A 12,173-nucleotide genomic window follows, 5' to 3' on the forward strand; every position below is an offset into this window, starting at 1 on the left:
TTAGAGTTTTATTAATAACTCTATTTTACATCAATAAAATTAGTACAATTAACACAACATTTTCATATTAAATTTTTAACTAATAATTGTAAATTAAATTATAATTATTACAAAATTTTCCTATATCTTATGCTTAGATTTCTACTCAGGTAATAACTTTATTTTAAAATTAGCACAATTTTAACTAGTAAATTAAATTAAATTATAATTATTTTAAAAGTTAATTTAGTAATATAATGGAAAATAAAAGGTATTCTCGCCAATTTAAAAGATTTTCCAAACTTGTGCTTATATATTATAGATTAGTAAGTTTATATTTTGGTCACTCAACTTGAAAAAGTTAAAGATGGTCATTGAACTATTTGAAAATTTTCATTTAAGTTAGTGGCTATTAAAATTGTCATTGTCTGACCTTCTCCGTTCACATCACTAGCTGTAACACCCCACACTCAAGCCCTACGCTGGGAAGGAATACGAGGCGTTACTAAACTTAAACACATGAATTCAAACATTTAAAAGTCACCGAGACTTGATTAAATTCAAAACTTTTTCTAACCTTTCCAAAACTTCTTATCAAGGGCCTATAAGGCCCAAAGCATCTCTTGGAAATCACTCGGGACCAATTCGGGTGCTTTAATCAACACTAGGAAAATGACCTTTGACATAGGGCACACGCCCGTGTGGATGGGCAACATGCTCGTGTGGAACTTGAACATGGTTGTGCTGATGGCCCGTATGGCACACACGGCCTAAGCACTTAGGGACATGCCTGTGTCCCATGCCCGTGTGAATTAAATTCTAAATTCGAACCTACAAAGGTTTTCACACGGCCTAACACACGCCTATGTCTATGGTCCGTGTCCCTCACACGGCCATGACACGCCTGTATTTTAGCCCGTGTCTAAAAACCTTGGCATTCTGTTTTTAACGTCAGCGTCCAATTAGGGGCACACGGCTAAGACACACACCCGTGTGCTAGGCCGTGCCCTTCGCACGGTTGAGACACACGGCCGTGTCTCTACCCGTGTGTTTACTACCATGCATACTGACTTGTAAAATTTACGTATGGCCAGACACCACGCCCTTGGGGCTGGCTGTATGTCACACACGGCCTAGACACACGCCCGTGTGTCTACCTGTGTGGACAATATAAGGCTATTTACCAAGCCTTATGCCACCCTGAAACAAAATTTAATACCAACCAACATGTCAAAGTCTAATTTAATATGAGTTCTCAACCAACAACCATAGCTAAGGCCTATATACATGTCATATATTCAACCATGCCAACAATTTCACATTCGTAAAAGTCTATCTTGCATTTATATAATAACTTAAAATATTAGCCATTTTCATGGCCTTATACAAAATGAGTCAAATGCTAAAACTAGCCACACCTTTGGCCTCAAGACAATATGACACAAAAATAAAATCAAAGATTCCTATACATGCCATTATCAAAATGATAAAACTTGTTATACCAAGTGATTCAAGGATAGTGTGATTGGCTTCTCCGACGTAGGTGACGATCCTCGAACTAATTCAGGGACACTAAAAGGAAATGGAAAGGAAAAAGGGAAAGCATGGAAGCTTAGTAAGTACATATATGCAAATAAGTGTAATTAGCAACACATTCATCAAATAATGGCTTATCATACTTAAATGATATATCATTTTAACCTCACTACCTTGCTCTTTCCTTCTTTTACGCATACTTACTGCATCTCATCACATATAAGGTCTTCAATCGAGAGTTTAGTATACATACCTGTAATTACCCATAAAATAACTCAAAGTTTATTCTCTCTATTGACATACCTCGTTGGAAGTATCGCCAATCCATTCATCGAGTTACCCCTTTGAACACTCGGAAATACCAATGAATACACAGATAGATTACTCTTAAGTACTATACAAGTAGCCAAAGCTACCCATACTTTATAATGCTTGCATATTGGAGCTATTCACGAGCCTTTTCACCAAGTTAGTACTCGGACCCCATAGCTCTATCATGTAATGCCCGCTCATTGAGCTACTCACGGGTCTGCACACAAAGTCCGTACTCGGACCCACATTACATATTTCAATTATCTCATAAACTCGGACTCAACTCATAAGTTTAGACCACTCAATTTCTCATGACTTATATTTTATATCCTATACTATTTCCGAGGTGCGACAGGATCTCGTGTCTAACCTGATGTTGTCGCATTTGTTCATAATGTAGATTACTCTTATTTTGCACTATTTATATTTTCGTGGTATCGAGTAAGATTATGATACATGGAAAAATTATAAAACATTTAAAAGTAAGCGACAATAACACATTATTTACATATGTACTTACCTCGGCACAAAATGATGGGAATGAGCCTAATCCTCGAAAATTTTGTTCTTCCCTCGATCAAAACTCGAATCACGTTTTTCTTGATCTAAAATGTCAAAAATTAGCTTATTTAATACACAAATCATTCGACTCAACTTAAAAATCATACTTTGGTAAAATGATCGTTTTGCCCTTGAACTTCGTAAAAATTATGATTTTACCCCTAGGCCCGAAAATCCATTTTTATCACATTTTCTCACAAACCAAGCCTAGCCGATTACTTTTATACTAGAAGCAGCCCACAATTCTCATTATTTCACACATTTATCTCCTATTTTATAGCTTATGCAAAATGGTCCTTAGTTAGGGTTTTCATGAAAACTACTTCACAAAAGTTGTTTATTACACTACCATAGCTCATTTTCTTACATGAAATTTTAGAAAACAACATGAACACACTCATGGTAAAACCCTAGACTTTCAACTATTTTGCAAAATAGTCCCCTTGTTAGAAAGCTCGTGCTACAAGGGGTTCAAAAATATAAAAATCACTAAGAATAACCTTCTAAATGACTTACTTAGAAGAGATACAAATGGCTGATATTTTGAGCTCTCTAAACCCCTCTTTTTTTTTTCTGAAAAATTAGTGGAGAAGATGACACTATAGCTTTTTTTTTCTTTTATTTTTATTTTAGTCAAATAAGTTACCAAAAGTCACCTAACCTAGTCAACATGACTCAATTTGTCCCCTATGGTGGGCCAAGCTTATTTTAAGGGTCTATTGCCCTTTAAAGTCTCTCAATTATGGTTCTCTAGTTATTTGACACCCTTGTTATAAAAATAGGACTTTTTCACTTTATGCGATTTAGTCCTTTTTCGCAATTAAGCTCACAAACGCTAAAAGTAATTTACCAAAATTTTCATGCACCTTTTTAAATGTACCAACACACACAAAACAATATTAAAAATAATTTCTCCAACCTCAGGTTAGTGGTTCCAAAACCATTGTCCCGACTAGGCCCCAGATCGGGCTATTACAACTCTCTCCTCCTTAGGGATTTTCGTCCTCGAAAATCTTACTGGTGAATAAGTTCGGGTATTGATCTCTCATAGTCTCCTTGGTTTCCCACGTGGCCTCTTCGACTTCGTGTCTCTGCCATAACACTTTCATAAGGGGAATGTTCTTGTTCCTTAATCGCTTAACTTCTTGAGCTAGAATCTTAACGGGTTCCTCCCCATAAGACATGTCCGGTCTAATCTCCACTTCAGTCGGAGAAATCACATTTGAAGGGTCGAAGCGGTATCAGCGTAACATGGACACATAGAACACGTCGTGGATCTTTTTCAATTCCAATGGTAAGGCTAACCGATAAACTACCGGTCCTATTTTCTCCATCACCTCATAAGGTCTGATAAAACGCGGACTCAATTTACCCTTTTTACCAAATTTGAGAACCTTTTTCCAAGGAGACACTCTAAAAAATACTTTGTTGCTAACCTGAAATTTGATTTCCTTTCGTTTCAAATCCGCATAGGATTTTTGTCTATCTGAAGAGGCCTTTAAACAATCACGAATAACTTTAACTTTTTCTTCAGTCTTTTTTATTAAGTCGACCCCGTGAATCCAATTATCTCTAAACGTGGTCCATACAAGGGCGTTCGGCACTTACACCCTACAAGGCTTTGTAAAGTGTCATTTTCAAACTCGACTGATAGCTATTGTTATAAGCGAATTCGACTAGCAGTAGATACTTCTCCCAACTGCCTTGGAACTCCAGGACACAACAGCGTAAAATATCCTCAAGGGTTTGAATTACTCTCTTTGACTGACCGTCGGTTTACGGATGGAAAGTTGTGCTAAAATTCAATTTTGTTCCCAAAGCTTCTTGCAACTTCTTCCAAAACCTTGAAGTAAACTTTGGGTCCCTATCTGAAATAATCGACAAGGGCACTCCATGAAGCCTCGTAATCTTGGAAATGTATAAGTTGACTAGTTTATCAAGTGAGAAATCCATTCGCATCGGGATAAAGTGGGTCGACTTTGTCAATCAATCAACCATGACCAAAACGACATCTTTCTTCCTCGGAGTTACCGGTAAACCCGTCAGAAAATCCATATTAATCCGATCCCACTTCCACTCAAGGACCATGATAGGCTGAAGTAAACTTGAAGGTACTTGGTGCTCGGCTTTCACTTGTTGGCACACTAAGCATTTTAATACAAACTCTGAAATGTCTCTTTTCATACCTGGCCACCAATACATTTTCTTCAAATCATTGTACATTTTCATACTTCTGGGGTGTACCGACAAACAACCACTATGTGTCTCAATTAAAATTTTCTAAATCAATTCGGTATCCTTAGGAACACAAATCCTATCCCGAAACTTTAAGCAACCATCGAAATCAATCTGAAAATTTGACTTAACACCCGATTCACACTGAGTTCTCTTAGCTAACAATTCTCTGCCACTTATCTAAACTTCACGAATTGCTTGGAGAAATGTCGGTCTAGCTTTTGACTCATCTAGAATCGAACCATCCTTTGACAAGGCTAACTGGGTGTTCATTGCTCTTAGTGCAAATAATGATTTTCTACTCAATGCATCGCCGACCAAGTTTACCTTACCCGGATGATAGTCGATAATCAACTCATAATCTTTTAATAGTTCCAACCACCTTTGTTGTCTCAGATTTAAATCCTTCTAAGTCATCAAGTACTTAAGACTCTTATGATCAGTGTATACCTGACATATCTCTCCGAATAAATAATGTCGCCAGATCTTCAAGGCAAACACTATGGCGGCCAATTCCAAGTCATGTGTCGAATAATTCTTCTCATGAGGTTTCAATTATCTCGAGGCATAAGCTATAACCTTACCTTCCTGCATAAGCACATATCCCAAACCATTTAGAGAAACATCGCTGTAAATCACAAACTTCTTTCCTAATTTGATTTGTACTAATACTGGAGCCTCAGTCAACAACTTCTTCAACTTCTCGAAACTTTGCTGACACTTATCTAACTGTTCAAACTTAACTTCTTTTTGCAATAACTTCGTCATGGGAGTAGCAATCATGGAGAAGTCCTTTATAAATTGCTTGTAATAACCAGCCAAACCCAGAAAGCTTCTAACCTCAGTCACATTCTTTGGTGGTTTCCATTCAACAAAAGCAGAACCTTACTGGGGTCAACCCTAATGCCATCACTCGAGACAATGTGGCCCAAAATTTGACTTCTCGAAGGCAAAACTCACTTTTACTAAACTTGGCAAACAACCGATTAGCTCTCAGAGTCTGTAGAATGATTCCTAAGTGTTCTGTATGCTCTACCTCATCTCTAGAATATATCAGGATATCATCGATAAATACAACGACGGACTTATCCAAATATTGTCGAAATATCCTATTCATTAATTTCATAAACACAATGGGAGCATTTGTTAAATCCAAAGGCATGACGAGGAACTCGTAGTGGCCATACCTCATCCTAAAAGCAGTCTTAGGCACGTCTGACTCCTTAACTCCGAGTTGATAGTAGCCGGATCTCAAGTCTATCTTAGAAAACCATGCTGCTCATTTCAATTGATCAAATACGTCGTATATCTATAGAAACATATATATTCTTGATTGTCATCTTATTTAACTGTAGGTCGTCTATGCACAGACTCATAGACCCATCTTTCTTTTTCACAAATAGCATCGGAGCACCTCACGGTGAAAAGTTTGGTCTCACAAAGCCTTTATTGGTCAACTCTTGTAATTGTGACTTTAGTTCTTTCAACTCTATCGGAGCCATTTGATACGGAGCAATCGAAATAGGCATTGTCCTTGGCATTAGCTCTATACCAAATTCAACTTCTCTATTAGGGGGTAACCCGGGCAATTCTTTCAGAAATACATTCGCATACTCGCATACAACTGGTATTGTCTCAACCTTCAGCTCAGACTCCTTAGCATTCATTATAACAGCTAAATAAGCTTCACAACCTTTCCTTAAACATTTTCGGGCATACGTTGAGGATATCACAATAGGCAAATTCTCTGGTTCATCTGATTTGACTCGAAGAGTTTCACCATTTTCACACTTCAATTTAATAACCTTTTTCCTAAAATTTACTACAGCATTATAGAGTGTCAACCAGTTTATACCCAATATGACGTCAAACTCATTGAATGGTAACATGGCATCAGCCTCGATATGTGTCAGTGTAAGACCAAGTCTGGGACATGCCATCGGCACCGATTTATGAGAGTTAGTGTGAGACCATGTTTGGGACATGGCATCAACCTCGATATGTGTCAGTGTAAGACTATGTCTAGGACATGACATCGGTACTGGTTTATGAGAGCCAGTGTAAGAACATGTTTGGAACATGGCATTGGCATTGTTATGTGAGCCAGTGTAAGACCATGTCTGGGATATGGCATCAGCCTCAATATACGAGCTAGTGTAAGACCATGTTTGGAACTTGGCATCGGTATTGTTATATGTGTCATTGTAAGACCATGTCTGGGCCATGGCATCGGCACCGATGTATGAGAGCTAGTGTAAGACCATGTTCGGGACATGGCATTGGCATTTTACCTTTTTGTATGAGGCTTATCGGGTATCCTTTAGCATTCCAACTAGTTCAACGGGTGATTTAAATATTGTGCCATGATTGAGAAAAGTTATGATGATGTTACAAGTGGTACAGGTACGTGTTCAAAACTCATGAGAAATGATTTTGGTTTATGATGCACATTAGGTAAGGATGCAAATTAGTAAGTCATGCCCATGAGAATTATTTTGTGATGACCTTGTGATTATGGGTCTATGCTTATGATGTATAAATATGTATTTTTACCATGATGGTTGAAATGATTTGTAAAGGTGTTATAAACTTAGCTATCATTATTTTACACTAAAATAGTTTTGGATAGCAGCAGTAGTCCTACTTTGAAAATCCACCAAATATTGTGGAAAATGATTTAGAAGTTGAATAAAATATGAAATTAAAGCTTATTAACTTTAGTTTCACATAGAAGAAACGGTGTAAGTAAAATAATTTCACGTTATGAGATATTTGGATTTTTATTAGTTAGGGCTAGAGTAATTTTAAGTTCCCTTGTCTTAAATTTGTAAAATCATTAAAAATTGTATGAAAATAATTACGGGTTAGAATTCATATGACTGAATCGTTAATGAGTCTATTTTCAAGAGAAATAGATAGGAACATTATCCGAATTTTGTACTGTGAGATAATTATTTTTTAGTGAAGAAGGGTTGAAATTGTCAAATAGCAGAATAGTGGAGATTTTAAAGAATAAACTGTGTTTACTGGCTAGACCAAAAATTTTAAAAATTTTATGGTAAGAAGATATGTGAGTCTAGTTTTAGGAAAAATTAGTAGATCTTGATTTTGAGTTCTGTAGCTCAAGATATAAATCATTTAGTGACTATGACTCGAGTAGACAGCTTGAGATGAACAAGAGTAAATAGTAGAATTTTGTGCAATTATAATTGTATTAACTTGAGAACATGTTGTGAGAATATGGAAAAAAACATGTCAATAAATCTCTTATTATTTTTATGTGGACTTACTAAGCTATATTGCTTGCCCCTTCCTTTTTCCTCATTTTATAAGGTCACTAAGCTAGCTTGGGTTGGAGATCGTCGGAGATTCCATCACACTATCCAGCTATTGAAGGGTATAAATGATTTCAAGCCTTTTAAGTCTATGGCATGTATAGGGACTTAGTCAATTGGGTATGTTCCATTTGACTTGGCCAAATGTATTGGTTCATAATGAGAATATGATTCGTTTGTATATGGCCATGTGATGTGGCTTATATTGGTTATTGGGTTGTAAACCTATCCATGTATGCATGCATGTGCTAAAGGTTTCATATGGTGATCATGTGTGTTTGGTATGGATGAATTGTGAATGTGACCTAAATTACTTGATGGTTTTAAAGTGACTAAATTGGCTTATGGATAGACCTTAGCATAAGTATGAAGTGTAAGAATGCGTTAACGATAATTATGGCATGAAGTTGATAAGTTTAAACTAGGCAAAGTATGGTGCCTTATGCATGAATAAATTGATATGAAATTGCCTCAAAAAGTGCCATTGAAGTTATGTTTAAGTAAGTGCTAACAAAGGTGTCAAGTGGCTTGGTAAATAGCCATTTTCTGGGCCACATGGGCAGAGACACGGCCGTGTGTCTCATCCGTGTGGAGGACACGGTCTAGCACACGGGCGTGTGACCCTATATCGTTGCTGACGTCATAAATAGAGAGTTACATGGGCTGAGGACATGGGTGTGTCCCAAGCCACATGGGAGTGTGGTCACACACGGCCTAACCAAAATAGGTGTGTGACTCCCCAAAACTAGAAAATTTTCTAAGTGTTGTAAAAAGTTTGTAAGTTCTCAGTTTAGTCCCAAACCACCCCCTATGCATGTATTGGGCCTTGTAAGCCCATATGAGGGACATTATAAATATGAATGAATGTTTTTAATTTGAACAAAATTTTTATGGCCCAGTTTTATACAGTTGAGTTCGTTTAAGTCCGGTAATGCCTCGTACCATGTCCTGGCCTCGGACTCGGGTAAAGGGTGTTACACAAAGCCTATCTATGCTCATAACCTCTCCCTATCATTAAATCTTAGGAAAATGCGCGCTTAAGTGTGCATGAACCCATATCTTCCTAGTTCTTACAACAACAACAATAATGGCAATTGAGCTAAGGCTCAATGTACAACTAATTTTCCATGCTCATATCTTATCAAATCCTAACAATGCTCTTTATAAATTTACTATTAACTCTATATAATATGGCACTCATTTAGTGAAACTTGCACCAAGCTTCAACTCTTTTATTTAAGAACCTTTCATTACTAAAAAAGCTCCAAACATTTTTACTACTTTACTGAAATTCTACCCAATTTTCCATAGCCATTTAGATTTCATTATAGTCTTCCTAAGAATTTCTAAACACCAATGATGACTCTTAGCACAACCATATGAACCACTTCCCATCTTTATCTCCAAACTTTGTATTAACAATTTTCAAGATCCTATCAAAAACTAAATTCACTCATAAACTACTTGAAAATAGAACAAAATGATCGCACTTTGGCGTGTGTGCACCAAGGCTAAGAATCAACACAAAAACAATCAATAAACTAGCAGTGTACTGCAAGTGTGATAGGTCGAATTGTAATATTTTTAGTGTTACAATGGAACACTCAAGTATTCCAAGAATCAAACCCAAGAGAGTTGGGGACAAAGTGGTTTTTAAGTGACAAGCATGCAAATAGGAAGTCTAGCTAACTATTCACTAAATAATATATTACAAAAATCCATACCTAAGGGTTAATTACACTAATTGGCTACCTAACACTAAAAAGGACCAAATTGTAAAATAGTCAAAACTATGAAATTAACACTCCAATAAATTACAGCGGTTGGTTGACTTTTATGTTAATGATTAGTCTTTGGATTAGGAGTTTAAAAAAGCTTAAACTTCTAATTGGCTCAATATTACCATTCGATCACCATTTTACCAAATTAGACGATTTCGTTTAGTTTATCTCTCGACCTTACCGAACTAACTTGGGATAAATGAGTTGATGCTCAATAGGGTCTCCTCTCGTTCTCACCTATCTGTATGTTCCCTTAGAGGCTTCAATTCTAAGTTTTGAAGTTTATTCAATTTAGTCTAGTTTTTACAATTTAGTTCATATACCAAAAACTAACCAAGCAATATTTCAATCAACCAAGCACCATAAATTTAGTTACCCAACATCATTTCCATACAAACAATAGCCCACTAAACATTCAAAGCATACATTAGATTAAGCATAAAAAGTAGGGATAAGAAAGCTTAATAGTTTCTTAATGGATCTTGAAAATATCAACAAAGAATATATTTTTTTAGCTTTAAAAATGAAAATGAAGTTAAGTTATATTAAAACCCTAGGGTGAAATTGAAAATACAAACTGAAATTGGAGTACTAAAATGTAAATAACACTTAGCTACAATTATAACTAACTAACAACTCAAAACTAGAAAAGTGATAAACTAAAACCCTAAAAAGATGAAGAAGAAACAACTACTTAGCTAAAAAAATATAAGAAAAGTCTATGGCATAATGTTAAAGGTGACTCATGTGATGCCACAAACCTGGTCTGATAAACCAGACCCGAATATTGGGTGTCATGCCCTAGTTCAAATGTAACTTAACTGTTTACTTAAATAAAAAGTTTCAGTTCCTAAAAAATTACATAGTTATGAGAGCTTCGAATGGAATTACTAAGTATACATATAAATAGAGCATAATTACAATTACAACGTATGGTTGTTAAAATTATAGTGATGCATATGTTTAACTCCCAAATCTAACATAAATAACATAAGACGCTAACTTTACAACCATGTATACAGGTTTGAAGTCACCGCTTAACTTGCTTTGTATGCATAATAGCCCTATCTAGCCACTCTTTTGGCATAGTCCTGACATCGTCCCTCTAGGCATAGACCCAATTCAGCTCACCTGAAACATAAGGCATAGTAATAAATTCATTTGATTTTAGTGGGGCGAATATCAATTACTTGTATTGTATTCAACATTTCCTTTATCCACCTTCTTATACTTATTCTTCAACTTAGCTCTAGTGTATATCATTTTAGGGCTTTTCTTCCTTCATACCATGGTGTTGTACCTTACCTTGACATCATACCTTACATCTGTTCCTTTCCTTATACAATACTTGCATTCAACACTTCATCTTCTCATGTTTTCCTTAATTAGACTCATTCTTTTGTTTTGCCTCATACTCTAGCAGATATTCTCCTAATTACTCTATTTATCCCTTGTTAGATATCCATTCACCCAAAACACTACCATTTCAGCATTCATCAACCCTTGGTTGTTGTCTTATCGAAATCCTTTAACAGTTACCCATAGTTAGTAAATATTCTTTCTAAATTACATGATTAAGATCCTTTATTGAAATTATTCTAAGTTGTCTTATAACTTCTCTATCTACTTTTGATTCGTTATCCTTATTGGAATAAAATCTAGTATTCTACTTTACCGAAGTGCATTGATTTTACAACATGTAAATTACACTAATTATTCTCACGAGTCTTGCTAATTGTGCCATATCCATTTATTTTATGGCTCACTTCAAAATTCGACCCCTTTAAGACTTCATCGAACATACAATTTCTTCTAGGTTTGCCATAAAAACTTTTCCTTCATACTGTGCCATAAAGGCTTTTCTTTTTTTATGACACATCACAAAGGCTCCCTTGTTACATTATGCCACAAGGATATTACTTTTTAGAATTTTTGCCATGACCTTTCCTTCAGACTACGCCACGAGGGCATTTCCTTTCATGAATCAACATAGAGGCTTTTCATTCAAGATATTGCCATGATGCTTCCTTTTTTAGAGGTTGCCATAAACGCTTTCCTTTATGAAGGTTTTCCACAAAGGCATTCCTTTTGGAGGTTCACCACAAAGGCTTACCTTTGTAGAGGTTTTCCACAAAGACTTTCCGTTCAGAGGTTCGCCATAACAGTTTTCCTTTGCAAAGGTTTGCCATAAAATTTTTCCTTTCAGAGGTTTGCCACAAATGCTTTTCGTTATGGAGGTTTTCCATAAAGGCTTACCTTTCAGAGGTTTGCCACAAAGGCTATCCTTTGCAGAGGTTTCCACAAAGGCTTTCCTTTCAAAGGATTTCCACAAAGGTTTTCTTTTGCAGAGGTTTGTCATAAAGACTTTCCTTAAAAAGGTTTGCCATAAAGGCTTTCCTTTGCAGTTATGATCTTATACAATATGAGCTTTCGA

This window comes from Gossypium hirsutum, chromosome A06 (genome assembly GCF_007990345.1).
Source record: "Gossypium hirsutum isolate 1008001.06 chromosome A06, Gossypium_hirsutum_v2.1, whole genome shotgun sequence".
In the NCBI taxonomy this organism is placed as follows: domain Eukaryota; kingdom Viridiplantae; phylum Streptophyta; class Magnoliopsida; order Malvales; family Malvaceae; genus Gossypium; species Gossypium hirsutum.